General features: G+C 44.5%; 1 protein-coding gene across 1 annotated transcript in view; it reads left to right on the forward strand.

Annotated features, from left to right (window-relative positions):
- Positions 1-421: 421 nt before the first annotated feature.
- TTBK2 (tau tubulin kinase 2) overlaps positions 422-14,110 on the forward strand; it is a 107,049-nt gene continuing 93,360 nt past the window's right edge. Inside the window, exon 1 of the mRNA XM_066608346.1 lies at positions 422-591. The gene's annotated coding sequence lies outside the window, so the exon portion shown is untranslated. The remainder of the gene's footprint in view (positions 592-14,110) is intronic.

Raw genomic sequence — 14,110 nt, forward strand, 5'->3', positions numbered from 1 at the left:
CTTCGCACCCAAATCACTTTAAACTACATTTCCCACCAAACACTAGTGCACATGCGCAGTTGAATTGTGACGCTTCTCCCAGGTAACCGCAGTCGCCATGAAATTTAGGCATTCGCTAGGAGTGCCGGGGTAGGGCTTAGTGTGGGTGTGTCATTTCTACAGCCCCGCCTCAAGTGATTGACAGAACTGCTTCTCTTTCACTCCGCTGTCATTTTCCCATTTAACCAATCAGAGCTCGTAAACGAGTTTCGAGGGGTGGGAGTATTGTCAGAAGGAGGCGTGGTAGCGACTAGCAAGATAGGTTTTGTCTTGCTTGTGTTGGTAGTGTAGCTTGTGACGTAGATGGTGCTGCAGTGATGGAGAGTGGGGGGAGCAGCCGGTGACCGGGGGGGATTGTGGCGGCGGAGAGGCTCGGGACTGGCGGGGAACGGTTTGTGTAACACCACTATGGGTGTGCCTCATGATACCGTTACTACTGGATAGAGGTGACCTCGAGCTTTTTTATAGCGGACGTAGTGAACCCCCCTATTTCCTAGATGAGTGAAAGGGTACACGGAATGTCACCCCTGGGCTCCCGACTGTACCATTGAGGTAAGGGGGGTGTTTTTCCCCATGGGATTGTGTCGTGTATATGTGACCCTGCAGACATAAGGATCTCCTATGTGTAGTCATCAATCGTGTGCACCACAGTGGTCTGCATAACATATTCTCTGCGATTCATTCATACTCCATTGTGTCTCCAATATATATATATATTAGTCATGCATGCATTATTACATATCTCTTTTTGCTAATTAATGCACTAATATTAATCACTCATTGTAATGTATGATTGTGTATTCCTTGCCACACACACTATTAGGGAACATTTCTAATTACCAATTTTACAGTTGCTTTTTCCTAATTGTGATCAGACAAAAAAAAAGTGTCAGCTCCTAATGACAATCACTGTAGTGACAATCGCTGTAATTGGACATATTGTATTCATCAGTTTGTTTGGATGATCAGACCTCCTTATAATTCCCATAACCATTCTAGTGATGTATATAATTTATCGCCCACAACCGGTGATCGCCGAAAAAGACGCGCATGTTTTATTTTATTTTTTCCCACATATTTATATTTCCCTTCTTAGAAAATATCCCATAGGGTCCTTAAAAATGGATTATATCGAGCCGCCGGGCTTTTCTTTTAGGACCAAAATGTGCAAGTGTCAATGCAGCTTTGTGGAAGAGCGACGCAAATGTTGCCAGTATGTATACACACACACATAGTAGGGAGGGGCCCTCCAATCTGCGATTTCTTTATTGTACTGGCAGCTATACCCCTCCTCCTCTGTCATTACATGAACATGACATTACTGAAGAACCCCCACTGAGAAGAGAATCCCTACGGTAAAGCAATTTTTCAATGAAAAGCTTCTATTCTCCTAATTGATGGATTTGGTCCCGTTTGCTGTCTCCGTGCATCCAGCAGCCGTCCTGCTATTGTGTCAGTCACTGGGAATCTTCTATAGACACCAGCACTGATTGCTACATTGCTTTTCTTTTATTTTCTGATGCTTAGAATGGAATGTATTCCTTCAACTATTGCTATTTAGTCTGTTATAATGGAGGCAAAACTATTAGATCAAGTGGTGGGGCTTGTAGAGCGGTAATACTTGTAGTTGGGGTCTTGCTTTGGGCCTATCATATATCATACAGCACATACATGCTTGTAGTTAAAGTTCTCTGTTTCAAGCAATAGAATTGTGACATTAGCAATCTGTGACAATGTTTCGCATCGGCAGATGACTGTTGCAGTTTATTGCTGTATAAACCGATACATGTATCTTTATTTCCTATACTATTCTTTAGAATTGGAAACAAATACACCCGTGTGTGTGTAATATGTGGGGACAAAAAGGATATAAAAATATACATATTAGATTTCATATATAAATATGCACAAAGCTAAAATTAAACAAAAATGTGGCCATAAGTGGATGCAGATCATGCAGGCCGGTGTGTGACGCCCTGCCTGGTCTCCGGTGCGGCAGACTTTCCCAACACCTCGGACAGCTATCTCTTCCTCATTGCAGAATATAATAATTCACCCTTTGCTGCATGCTTGAAGAAAAGTAAAAAAAAAAAAATTAGCTAGAACACTCATGGATTTGGTCCTGGAAGGTTCCGCCATTGGCAGTTAGAGGCACAAGCGGCGTGTTGGGGAACTATTGATCAGCTAAAAGGGTGTGTATGAGAGATGACGAGCCACTTTTACTACTTAATCTTTGGTGATTCTGCACTTTCTATATTAAAAATAGCCTTTTTCTTTGTCAGTTCAACCCCCTGGACAGTGGGAGAAGATGTTATGTATATCCAATAGTTGCGTGTTTTTTCAGTTTTGTTCTTTTTTTTTCTTTGTCATCTGATGCTGTAAAAATAGAATCTGAATAAGAAAAAGTCATTTTCAACTCGATTAGTTTTATGAACTATCTTACCCTTTACTGTCTACAGTTTACGACAACCTTACACAGTAATGTAGTACGTTAGACTGATAAAGACATATGCCCATCTAGTACAGCCTATTACCTCCCCCAATGTTGATCCAGCAGAAAAAAAATGAGGTAAAAGCCAATTTTCCTAGTTTTAGGGGAAAAACTTTCCCCTAAAGGCGCCCACCCACTGGCGTTTTTTTTTCCCTGCGAAATTCGCAGCATTTTTTTTCTGCAGGGGTCTATGGGACTTGTAATGTTAAAATCGCGATCGCGCAACATCGCAATTTACCGCGATTCGCGGTAAGCTCTCTTTATCTGAACAGCGCTTGGCTGCAGTGAGCTGCTGTGAAGACATGCGCAGTACAGATTTTTTTTGCTTTGGGGTTTTTTTTACAGGCGCCGTCGCTAGGCGATGACGCGGAATCTGCTACCTTTCAGCAATGTCAATTGCAGAAGGGCCACAGGTTGGACATCTTACATTGACTTCAATGGAAGCTGTCTGTGCAAAATCCGCAGGAATATAGGGCATGCTGCCATTTTTCTTCCTCCACTCGTGGAAATCGCAATTCGATTATGCAAGTGTGCAGGAAGCAGCGATTTTTCTTTTTTTTTTTTTTTTTCCATCGCATGATATGAACAGCATTTAGTGTGGACGCCGCCTGTGGATTCCGCAATGCCAATCCATTCGTGTGCAGTCGGCTTTAAACCTCATTAGCCACTTTATTGCCCAAGCCCCAAACATATCCAGATCCTCTTGCAACTGCCTTGAATCCTCTCTTGTGGTAATTACTTTACATAGTCTTGTATCATGTGCAAATATTGATATTTTACTGCACAATCATTCTACCAGGTCATTAATAAATATAATAAAAAGAATAGGACCTAGTACCACCCCCTGTGGTACCCCACTAGTAACGGTAACCCAATCAGAGTGTGCACTCTTAGTAACCACCCTGTCCTTTTTATCAGGGACCTGTTACTTACCCACTTATACACATTCTCTCCCAGACCATGTTATATATCAACCTGTTATCCGGCACAGTATCAAACGCTTTGGTCAAGTCCAGATACACAAGATCCAATGACTCCCCGGTCCAGTCTAGAACTTACCTCCTCGTAGAAGCTGATCAGGTTGGTTTGACAGGAGTTATAAACCCATGTGGATATGGAGTTCTACAGCTATTTCCCTTGAGGTACTGCAGGATAGCATCTCTTAGAAACCCTTCAAACATTTTACCCACAATAGAAGTAAGACTTGCCGGGCCTGTAGTTTCCAGGTTCAGTTTTTGACTCCTTTTTTCTAACCTTCCGATGTATAAATAATTAAAAATCATTACTTTTATTTGTTTTATCTTTCCTTATGTTTCTTTAGCCGAAAATAGAAAGTTGTGTGTGCCCCTTAAAGGGGTTGTCCCGCGAAAGCAAGTGGGGTTATACACTTCTGTATGGCCATATTAATGCACTTTGTAATGTACATCGTGCATTAATTATGAGCCATACAGAAGTTATTCACTTACCTGCTCCGTTGCTAGCGTCCTCGTCTCCATGGTGCCGTCTAATTTCAGCGTCTAATCGCCCGATTAGACGCGATTGCGCAGTCCGGTCTTCTCCCTGGTGAATGGGGCCGCTCGTGCCGCAGAGCTGGTCCTCGTAGCTCCGCCCCGTCACGTGTGCCGATTCCAGCCAATCAGGAGGCTGGAATCGGCAATGGACCGCACAGAGCCCACGGTGCACAATGGGAGAAGACCCGCGGTGCATCGTGGGTGAAGATCCCGGCGGCCATCTTGCTAAGGTAAGGAAGAAGTCGCCGCAGTGCGGGGATTCGGGTAAGTACTAAACGTTTGTTGTTTTTTTTAACACATGCATTGGGTTTGTCTCGCGCCGAACGGGGGGCCTATTGAAAAAAAAAAACCCCGTTTCGGCGCGGGACAACATCTTTAGCTTATTTTTGAGGTCTGTATGGAAAAAATAGTCCTAAGAAGTGTAGATGCAGCTGGCGCCTGCTAGTTCCACAATACAGTAATGGATGCTGGCAGGTTGGAGATCTCGGGGATCTGTCACAGGGGACGTTATTTTCACAGGATGCAGCGCAGATGCGGATTTTGTCAATTAGTGTGGATTGTGCTGCGTTTTTAACTTCAAAATGCGTTATGCTCCGCATCTAGCGGAATTTCTTGCATTTTTACACAGCCTTTAATTGCAGAATTGCATTTCCTGTATGAAATACGCAACAACAATTCCGCAAGCCGTCCTTAATTACACAGTAGAAAGCTTTTCCACTGTGGAATTTAATCTTGCTGGTTTGGAGTAAAGACGTACGGATTTTAACAGGTGCGGAATTCAAGCCCCATAGGTAGAACATTGTGATGCAGAAATGTCCGCGCGGACTAATACCGTCCCGTGTGAAGGGTCCTCCGGAGATGTGAGTCAGAGTTCTGCAGACTCTGCTGCATGTTGTGATTTTCACAAGCCTCTGTATTATGTAACACATCCACCCACATAGTAAATCTGTAGTATAGTAACAGCATGGAGCAGCTTTTCTGCTATGATTTCCAGTGATGCGGAGCCTGATGATAGAAGATGGAGTGTGTTTCATTTCTGTGTTCAGGCTGGCTAATTGAGTTGTAAATAATGGTATGTCTGAGAGAACGTTCTGTCTGAGCTTTAAAGGAAGGCTATCACCTAATTTTAGTGATCCGAGCAGATTACGCAGTGTCGTGCGCTAATGATGAATCCATAGATCTCTTTATCAGTTTCCAGTGTGTTACGGTTCCTGAGAGATTCCTCCTCTATAGTGTTGCGTGCCACATGCAAATTTACCCCAGACCATCTGTTGGGCGGTCCACCTCTGTCTCGGTCCGGGTTCACTCCCTTCCCATTACCTGAAAAACTGCCCCTTTCTGTCCTTAGTCTCCAGCTCCACCTGCTGGAGACGACATGAGTTACACTGCATTGTGTGCGCGTCACTCTGAGCGATCAGGCGCATGCGTAGTGACGTCAGGGCACCCAAGAAGCAGAGGGTGGAGTTGGGGACGTCAGAAAGGACAGAAAGGGGCGAGTCGGGACCACATACAGAGGTGGACCGCCTATCGGACGGTCCGGGATTAACTTGTATATGGTGCGTGACATTATTGAGGGGTCTCTCTGGAATAGTAACACACTGGAAACTGGTAAAGGGATCTATGGATTCATCATAACAGCGACTATGGAACGGTGTAATCTGATTGATTGTATCACTAAAGTTGGGTGACAGACTTACCTTAAAGGGGTTGTCTCGCGAAAGCAAGTGGGGTTAAGTACTTCTGTATGGCCATATTAATGCACTTTTTAATATACATCGTGCATTAAATATGAGCCATACAGAAGTTATTCACTTACCTTCCCAGCGCTGGCGTCCCCGTCTCCATGGCTCCGTCTAATTTCAGCGTCTAATCTCCTGATTAGACGCGCTTGCGCAGAAGGGTCTTCTCCCATCTGTTCGGTCCGGCACGAGCCGGCATTCTGGCTCCGCCCCCTTCTACGCATCATCGCGTAGCTCCGCCCCCGCCACAAGTGCCGATTCCAGCCTCCTGACATCAAATGCTTTCCATGGCATTCTTTCTACTAACATCCGATATATTTCAGCTGGTATTTCCCTCCATTCATCCTGCAAACGTTTGTCAAGTTCTCTCAAAGAAGATGCATTGACCCATCTTCTTAACAATGAGAATAGGGATCAGCCCTATTCTCATCTGCACAAGGAAAGCCTAGAAGCAATGGGATGAAACTGAAAAGGAGGAGACACAGATTAGGTATTAGAAAAAGCTTTCTGACAGTGAGGGTGATCAATGAGTAGAACAAGTTACCACGGAAGGTGGTGAGTTCTCCTTCAGTGGAAGTACAAACAGAGGCTGGGATGATTTAGTGAATCCTGCACTGAGCAGGGGGGTGGACCCGATGACCCTGGAGGTCTTTTCCAACTCTACCAATCTATCATCTGCAAAGGTACAAGGAGCATCATCATTGGATCCTGACAAATAATGGAAACTAGGGTAGAACCCGAAGGACTCTATTATAAGTCAGTGACGTCTGTTGGGCATTGGTTGTATCTGCGTAACAGATCCAACAATGCATTGTGATTTCCATTATACATGGAAGCAAATGCAAGTGTGAGCAGTGCCTACAGCTTCACTCATGGTGCCACAGGAGGGGAGCGGTAAACAAAATCATGCTGACATCCATCACCTTGACTAACATCAAGATTGTGCCAGCAAAGATTGTACTACCACACTAGCCATGTAACCCTCCAGTTGATGACTGCATTCACACAGCACAATTTCCTCTGCGCAGTTTGGTGCGGATCTTTCTCAAAATCCATACGTGTTGCATGCAGAATTTGATGCAGATTTCAGTCCCTTATTTACAGATGGGAAATCCGTCCTAAAAATCCACAGGTAAATTTACGCTACAGATTTTCTCCTTAATGTTTGGATAGGCTTTCTTGAAATCTCACCCACATTGCCGGTACTGTTAAATGCTGCAGAATTTCTGCAACCAATTCCATAGCAGAAAATCTGCGGTATTTCTGCAATGTGCAAATTATATTCGGCACACTTGGTGCCTTCCTCTTTTTTTCCTAAGAGATTTCTATTCAAATCTGCCGTAGCGGCTAAACGGCATTACTTCTGGAGGATTGAAAGCATTGGGGGTTGGGGGGGGGGGGGTTGACTACATTTCAAGTTTCTGATTTGCAGATAGAACTTGCTGCTCTTTGTTACAGGTGGGTGTGAGGTCGTTACTGATGCTCCCATACTCTTTACTTCTATATTCCCCTTCGGAATAGCATTACCATAATTGCGTATTGTATACAAATGTACTTCAGATAATGATACTGTAATAAATAATCATTCTATGAATATTACAATTGATTACAATAATTATTTTCCACCTACTGCAGCGCTTGTTGCTAGGCAATTACCAGAACAATATTAGTCCCATGTCAAGCAAATACATGTAAAAAAAAATCATTAGGGATTCCTTCAGACTTGCTTTATATTGGCCTTCATTCTGCGTAGTTCCATACAGTCGGAGAGAGACCAACGAATGTAGGTTACAAACATCAAGTCCCCTGGTGCAAGCACAGAGTCACGACCGACTCCTTGGGTGACAACTTCCCCAGTCATCTCTTAACCCCCCTCCCACCCCCCCCCCCCACCCCCTAGCAACTTGGGTACTCATTTTACTGACCTTGGAAGGATGGTAGAACAAGTACAAATGCTCCATTTATGGGTTATACTTGCTTTTGCAAGGCAGGCACGTGTGGATTCGCCTTGCCACGCACCAGTTTGACCTTGGGCTATCTGGGAAGGCAGGACATAGGGTACCCTGGTTTTCATCCTTGAGTCCTCCACGCGGGATATGATCTTTGTGGTGGGGTCCCTAAGCCATTATTGTCCAGCTAGTTTTGCTGCTGATGCTGAGGTGCAGTACCTTATGGTGTGAGCTGTGACACAATGGGCAGAGCTGGCGGCATTGGTGCAATAACGAAGTGCCAACAGGTCAGGACAGGCAGTGAGCAATTGCGAAGTCCGAGAATCGGAGCAGAGAAGTCAGAATTGTCAAGAGTCAAAGACAGAGCAAAGAGAGACAGGGGCTGATGTAGACTAGTTACTTGGGCATCCTCCATAGGGTGAGGATGCCTAATATAGTTGGATCTAAGTTGGTATTGGTGGAGAATGGAATTAGAGAGCACATACTGGTCCTTTTAAGATGTGTCATGAGCGTGCGCACCCAACGGGCAGCAGGGAGACAGCGGGCAGAAGAAGCACAGTATAGAATGGACCGAGCCCGGCGTGTTGGACAAGGAGAGCAGCAGTGCCTGACCAGTGAAATGTGAGCTGCGGTGGTAGTGTGCTGTGACGGCTTTCTTCTTAGTGCAGCTTTCGTTCCTCTCCTTAATAATCTCTAAAAACTGACAGTCTCTAAGGTGTTGGTGTCCATGGGGATACCCATTCATTGCAGAAGAGTGAATAAAGGAGATCTCCACAAGCCGTCGGAATTCGGCAATTTTTTTCTAATTGAATCCTAGCAGGAGCCATGATATAGTATGGAGAAGAAATTCTTCATTGCAGTTCTTAAACTTGTATGTGTAACAAGCACGGATGCTGATTTCTTCCATGTATGCTATAATTCTCTGTAAAGTACTTGTTACTTAGCAGATGATCGGTTTGTTCTCTAGCACACGAATATGTTCTATGTTTTCTGTTGTGTGTATATATAGGCAAAGCTCTGAAATATCACATTGGCAAAGAAACAAGTGACCTTGAAAGTCAGCACAGCCGATGTCAGCAGCCGTTCAGCGAGGTGATGTCACCAGCATTGCTGATCTTCGGAGAAGCTTCGCTTTGCGGAATAGACTCGGATTACTTTGTCAGTTATGATTTCCGCTACGTAGATTCAATACCGAAACGTAGAAGCCATTTCACTGAAGGTTAAAGAATTAAGGACTCATGTCCCTTTAGAGAAGTTGGTACTTGGCATTGTTTGGTATTGTATGTCATACTCCTGAATGGGCAGGCTTTGTGTTGGGGAGCGCAGTGCGTTCTATACGAATATCCCACATTGGCATATATTGGTGGGTAAATGTACGCATGATACTACATTTACCCCAGAAATCGCTGGTTAGACATAGGAGTAGTTTCTATCTGAGAAAAGGGTTCAACTAACATAACTCCTTTTAAGCATATCTTGAAAAGGATGAAATCTGTGGCAAGTTCACAGCATTTCTGCACAAACATCTACAATAAAAAAAACATTTTGGTACTTTTTTTTTCTTTTTTTTGCCACCGTGGATTTTCCGCAGATGCAACACATATAGCCTTACCCTTCTAGATATGGACATTTCTATTGTGCCAAAGCAGCTGATGGATCCAGCCATACCTTTTAGTTAAAGCAGTTGTAGACAATTGATGGCTTATATTCAAAACAGATCACCAATAGTAGATACGTGGGGATCCATTGCCTAGGACCCCCACTTATCAGCTTTTTACTAGGCCAGCGCTGTGGAGGACTGAGCTGATTTCTGCAGGAAGCAGACAGCTATGTGCTTTCTGTAGTGGTCTGGCAATTCATTTACATGGAAACTTTGCCTGCAATACCAAGCCTGGCCACTGCAATTAGAACGGAGCTGTCTGTACCAGTCTGGTGAGCAGCTCATCAGTGGAGCTCTCAGGTGACGGACCCCAGCAGATCTACCATTGGAGATTTGTCCTGAAGATGGGCTATCAGTTGTTAACAACAGGACTACCGCCTTTAACCTAGTTATACACATAAGATTATGATTGGCCAGAATGCGGCTGATTGGATGTCAGATTGTTTGTACGAACGATCTCACCTGCCATGCACTTGTGCAGAGTTGGCAGTGACCTGTGATTGTGACCTCTGAATTTAGTTTCGGTAAACAATGGGTGAAAATTCAGAAAATATCTTACAAAAACAGAATCGGTCAACAGTTTGTCGACCATGTAACATTTTAAAGCAGTAGTAAGCCAAAATTAACAAAATTGGCCCTTTTGGCTGATGTTTATCTTATATGTATGACCTGGACTTTAATGGTAAAGTTATGCAACTTAACATTAGTAAACTGACCATTCTTGTTATAGAGAAGTAATTGAGGTCTGTGCCATCCTTGACTTAAGGCTTCTAGAAATATTTAGATTAAAGTTGATGACACTTCAACTGAAACTTTTCATAGTCCGTTAAAATTTAATGGGGTTTTCCAGGTAGCGCCTGCTTTCACAGTCAGAATATACCAGGGGCGGAGCGGAAGCCACTGCTCTGACCCTTGTGTAGTGGTCGTGGTTGGTAATTGCAGGCGCAGCTGGAATTGAAATCAATGGGAGCTGTGCCTACAATTACATGCAAAGCTCTCATTGATTTCTGTGAGAGCTGTGCCGCAATTACCAGCGCCGGCCACTTCACAGGGGTTGGAGCAGCGGCATCTTCTACAACCTCAGTGTTTCCCAGTTACAACAGCGGGCGCTGCCTTTGACAAGAACTGATGACATGCAGTCACTGCTTGACAAGAAGTTGCAACGTTTGAACTTTTCAGCCAATAGTCGGACAAAAGATTTTACAAAGTACTTGTGTCTGTGATAGATCTTTCTATGGAAGAATGTCCCCAGAAAGATCGCTTCTCCGTCACCCAGCATCTATAAATATGTATGGCTAATGTGAACTAAAATGTATATGGCTGTGTCTGTTCACCATACTGTGTCTGTTCATCCATTAACCTACTTGCTAAGGTGTATGGTGGACGGCTTTACTCTTGCTGGAGGCATTGAAGAGGTTTTCTGTGTCAACAGCAAAAGTAGTTCTTCGGCAGCCTGTTTGCTTATAGCATATAAATGCAATAAACAGAATAATGGATGCCATATGACCCTTCCTTCATGTTTTAGGATTTTATTGTTCAATTCTTGTTCGTTTTTAAACTCGTAGACACAACGTTGCAGCTGTTCTTAGCGACCGATCATGTTTCATAACCCCCTCTGCAGCTGTGGGAGTGTTTTAAAAAGTTTTTTTTTTTTTTTAAAAGTTGTCATGTTTAAGCTTGCCCGCATACATAACAGGCCATGATCATTCGGCAAGTGTTCCTCAGCATAGTCAAAGGGACTATCTGCTTGAAACAGCACCACATAGGAGATGTATGGTTTGATCTTCAAGTATCTTCCCATGTCTAATTTGTTTGGCAATCCTCTGAGTCTGGATACTACTACATTTGGGTAGTGGATTGCTAAGGGCCTTAACGAGTTTGCCGACGTGGTTGACAGGCTGACGGTTGAAATATTTCCGATCGGTACTCGCAATCCCAGATTCAGAAATATTTAATTTACAACAAATAAAACACTACGTTTATTTTAAACAGAAAATAGACCCGCTTTAGCTGACATGTCTATATACAAACGCATCTGTAGTAGTTTCATGAGAGTCTGGGATCATCACCAAACTGGACTCTAATTTTATTTTGCCTTTTAGGTAAACTTTCTTACATGCATAAATGGAAGGTGGACCCGGGAGGGGAGCTACTGGGCTTGCATTGGCATTAAATAACCATCTCAACCACTAAGCTTTCAATTAACATGTCAATTATGGAAGCTGGCTACAAACTTTTAATGCGCTGGAACTTGACTCCTCAAACATTGTCTGGTATGTTGGTATTAGTGCATCTTGACACCACCAAGCACTGCTGGTGGAGTCAAGATTGACAGGTGGGTGACGCCCCCTGAATGTGATTGGCTGCACAGCTGCTTGCCCTGCAGGTCCTGGAAGGACAGTAAAGGATTGGCAGAAGCGGAGCGCAGAGCGGGGGTGGGTGGAGCCGACATAATGGAGCCCCGAGCCGGGGGCCAGCACGAAAGATGTTAGGATGGATAACGGGACGCAGCTCAGACCAGCCGGCCAGCTGCCCGGATCATCGGCGGCGAAGCGCATGCGCATCCTGCAGCCACAATTTGGACCATAGAGCGGGGGAGCTGACATTATGCAGCCCTGAGGAGGCGGTCCGTACGGAGGTGACAGGCGGATGCCAGGACACAATGGACAGACGGCGGGCGTCTGTCCCGGCGGTAAAGCACATGCGCGGCTTGCTGCTGCTGTGGAAAGAATAGGGAGCGGTGAGCAGGGGAATGGGCGTCGGGGAGCACAGAGGCGGCAATCTCGCGTGGCACAGACCTGACAGCTGGAATCACTGCGGCGCCTGTGTGTGTATTGATTAGTGCCTGAGCTGCAGCCTCAGCCCGAGGGTTATTTTTCTTCGGAGCCTTACATTATTAGATGTTAATGCTGGCCTAAAAACGGCAACATTAACATCTAATAATGTACGCCTACGAAGACAAGTTACCCTCAGGCTAAAGCTGCAGCCCAGGCACTAATCAACACACTGTGCAGCTAGGACCTTCCTGTCTTAAGCCAATCAGGAGCTAGGGGTATGACAGGGGCGTTCCTCCTGTCAAACCCCTAGCTTCCGGTGGCGTCAAGATACACTAATACCTGCTATGTTCCCTGGCGGATTTGTTTTCGGGGATGTAGGGTTGAGGCTAACTTTTTGCATATATGGTGGAATTGCCCCTGACTTTGTCATTTCTGGATTCATGTTAATAGTTTTAATATTTGCCATCACAAATTTAACCTTGGGTAAGTCACTTTGGGAGGCAGTCCTTGGCAGGAAGATACCCGATCTATCCAAGCATATATTTAGATGGTTCTCGCTGTGTTTCCTGTCTGCCCGTATAGCTATTGCTCGCCCCTGGAGGAAAACATCAGTCAGTATTGACCTTGTTAGAATCAGATTTTTCTGGGTTATGGTCACTGAGAAGCTGGCTGCTATCCTCACAGACTGTGAGGAACTTTTTGAAAGAACCTGGCTATTCTGGTACCAATGCTTCTTCACTATGCGGCCATGGAATGCTACATTATATGCTACTCAGCTTGTTAGTGCCTCTTCCACTAACACCCCACCCCCATTTAACTTGTAACCTCTGAAACGCGTTACATATATTTGTATCGATTTTATTTTTATTTTGTTAGTCTGACCACATCAGTGGTCTGTTTTATAATATTGGTTTTAGCCAATAAAATCTATCCTGTATGGAATACAGCCATTGTTGGAACTTCATTCAAGGTACCTCCATTTGAAGCGCAGTGAAGGGATTTTTTTCTTTATTAGGTCTGTTATTGTTTCTTTCTGTCATTGACATTGACATACAGATTCATATCCTATCCCTTTTTACCAAGTGGCAGAAGAGTGTCAAGGGAACACATTCCAAATGAGGCCTCCTGCACACGGACGGGTCAGACCCCGCAAGTGGCATTCACGCAGCGGAATTCGACCCGGTGCCTGGGCGGTGACCTCGGCGTACCTCTCCACCGTCTTCTCCTCTGCTGCAGATGTGCCAACCAGAGTGCTTCCGCACATGCATAGTACAGTGGACGCCACACCGTCGCTATGGGGATGACGCGGTGCCCGCGACCATTCTGCAATAAGGATTGCAGAATGGCCACGGTATGGACTGCTTCCATTGACTACAATGGAAGCCGTCCGTGCTTAGCCTGCACAAAGTCACAACATGCTGCGATTTCTCCCCCACGAGCAGAAAATCGCAGTCTATTTCCGTGACATTGCGTATTCTCATAGCATGTTACGGGCTGGATTTGGACTGACTCCCTCTATGGATATCGCAATGGAAATCTGCCCGTGTGCAGGAGGCCTACGTGGCTTCTATTTGATGATTGTTTTAGATCTTCCAAGTTCATTTGTATGTTATTCAGACTGATATTCCATCTCCCGAGTTCCCAGAAAAATGGTCGTCCCAAAACTTGATTTGTAACTTTCTGTATTCTGTTCACGTTTTTGTAGCTTTGCTTCTAATAAAAACATGAAAACCAAACTTTGTGCAATTGTCCTGTCAGTGGTGCCTTGTCTTTTGTCTCTGCGTATGATGATGTATTGGAAAGGGCTACCGTGTTTCTTATTATCCCATGCAGGAAATAGGAGACACCACTTGGGGTAATAGGAGACAATTTTTTTTTACCTTGTTAACATATTTGATTTCATAATGTATATTGTATAGCAATGTGGAGGCTTTCTGTAAATTA

This window comes from Eleutherodactylus coqui, chromosome 6, assembly GCF_035609145.1.
Source record: "Eleutherodactylus coqui strain aEleCoq1 chromosome 6, aEleCoq1.hap1, whole genome shotgun sequence".
Taxonomy (NCBI): domain Eukaryota; kingdom Metazoa; phylum Chordata; class Amphibia; order Anura; family Eleutherodactylidae; genus Eleutherodactylus; species Eleutherodactylus coqui.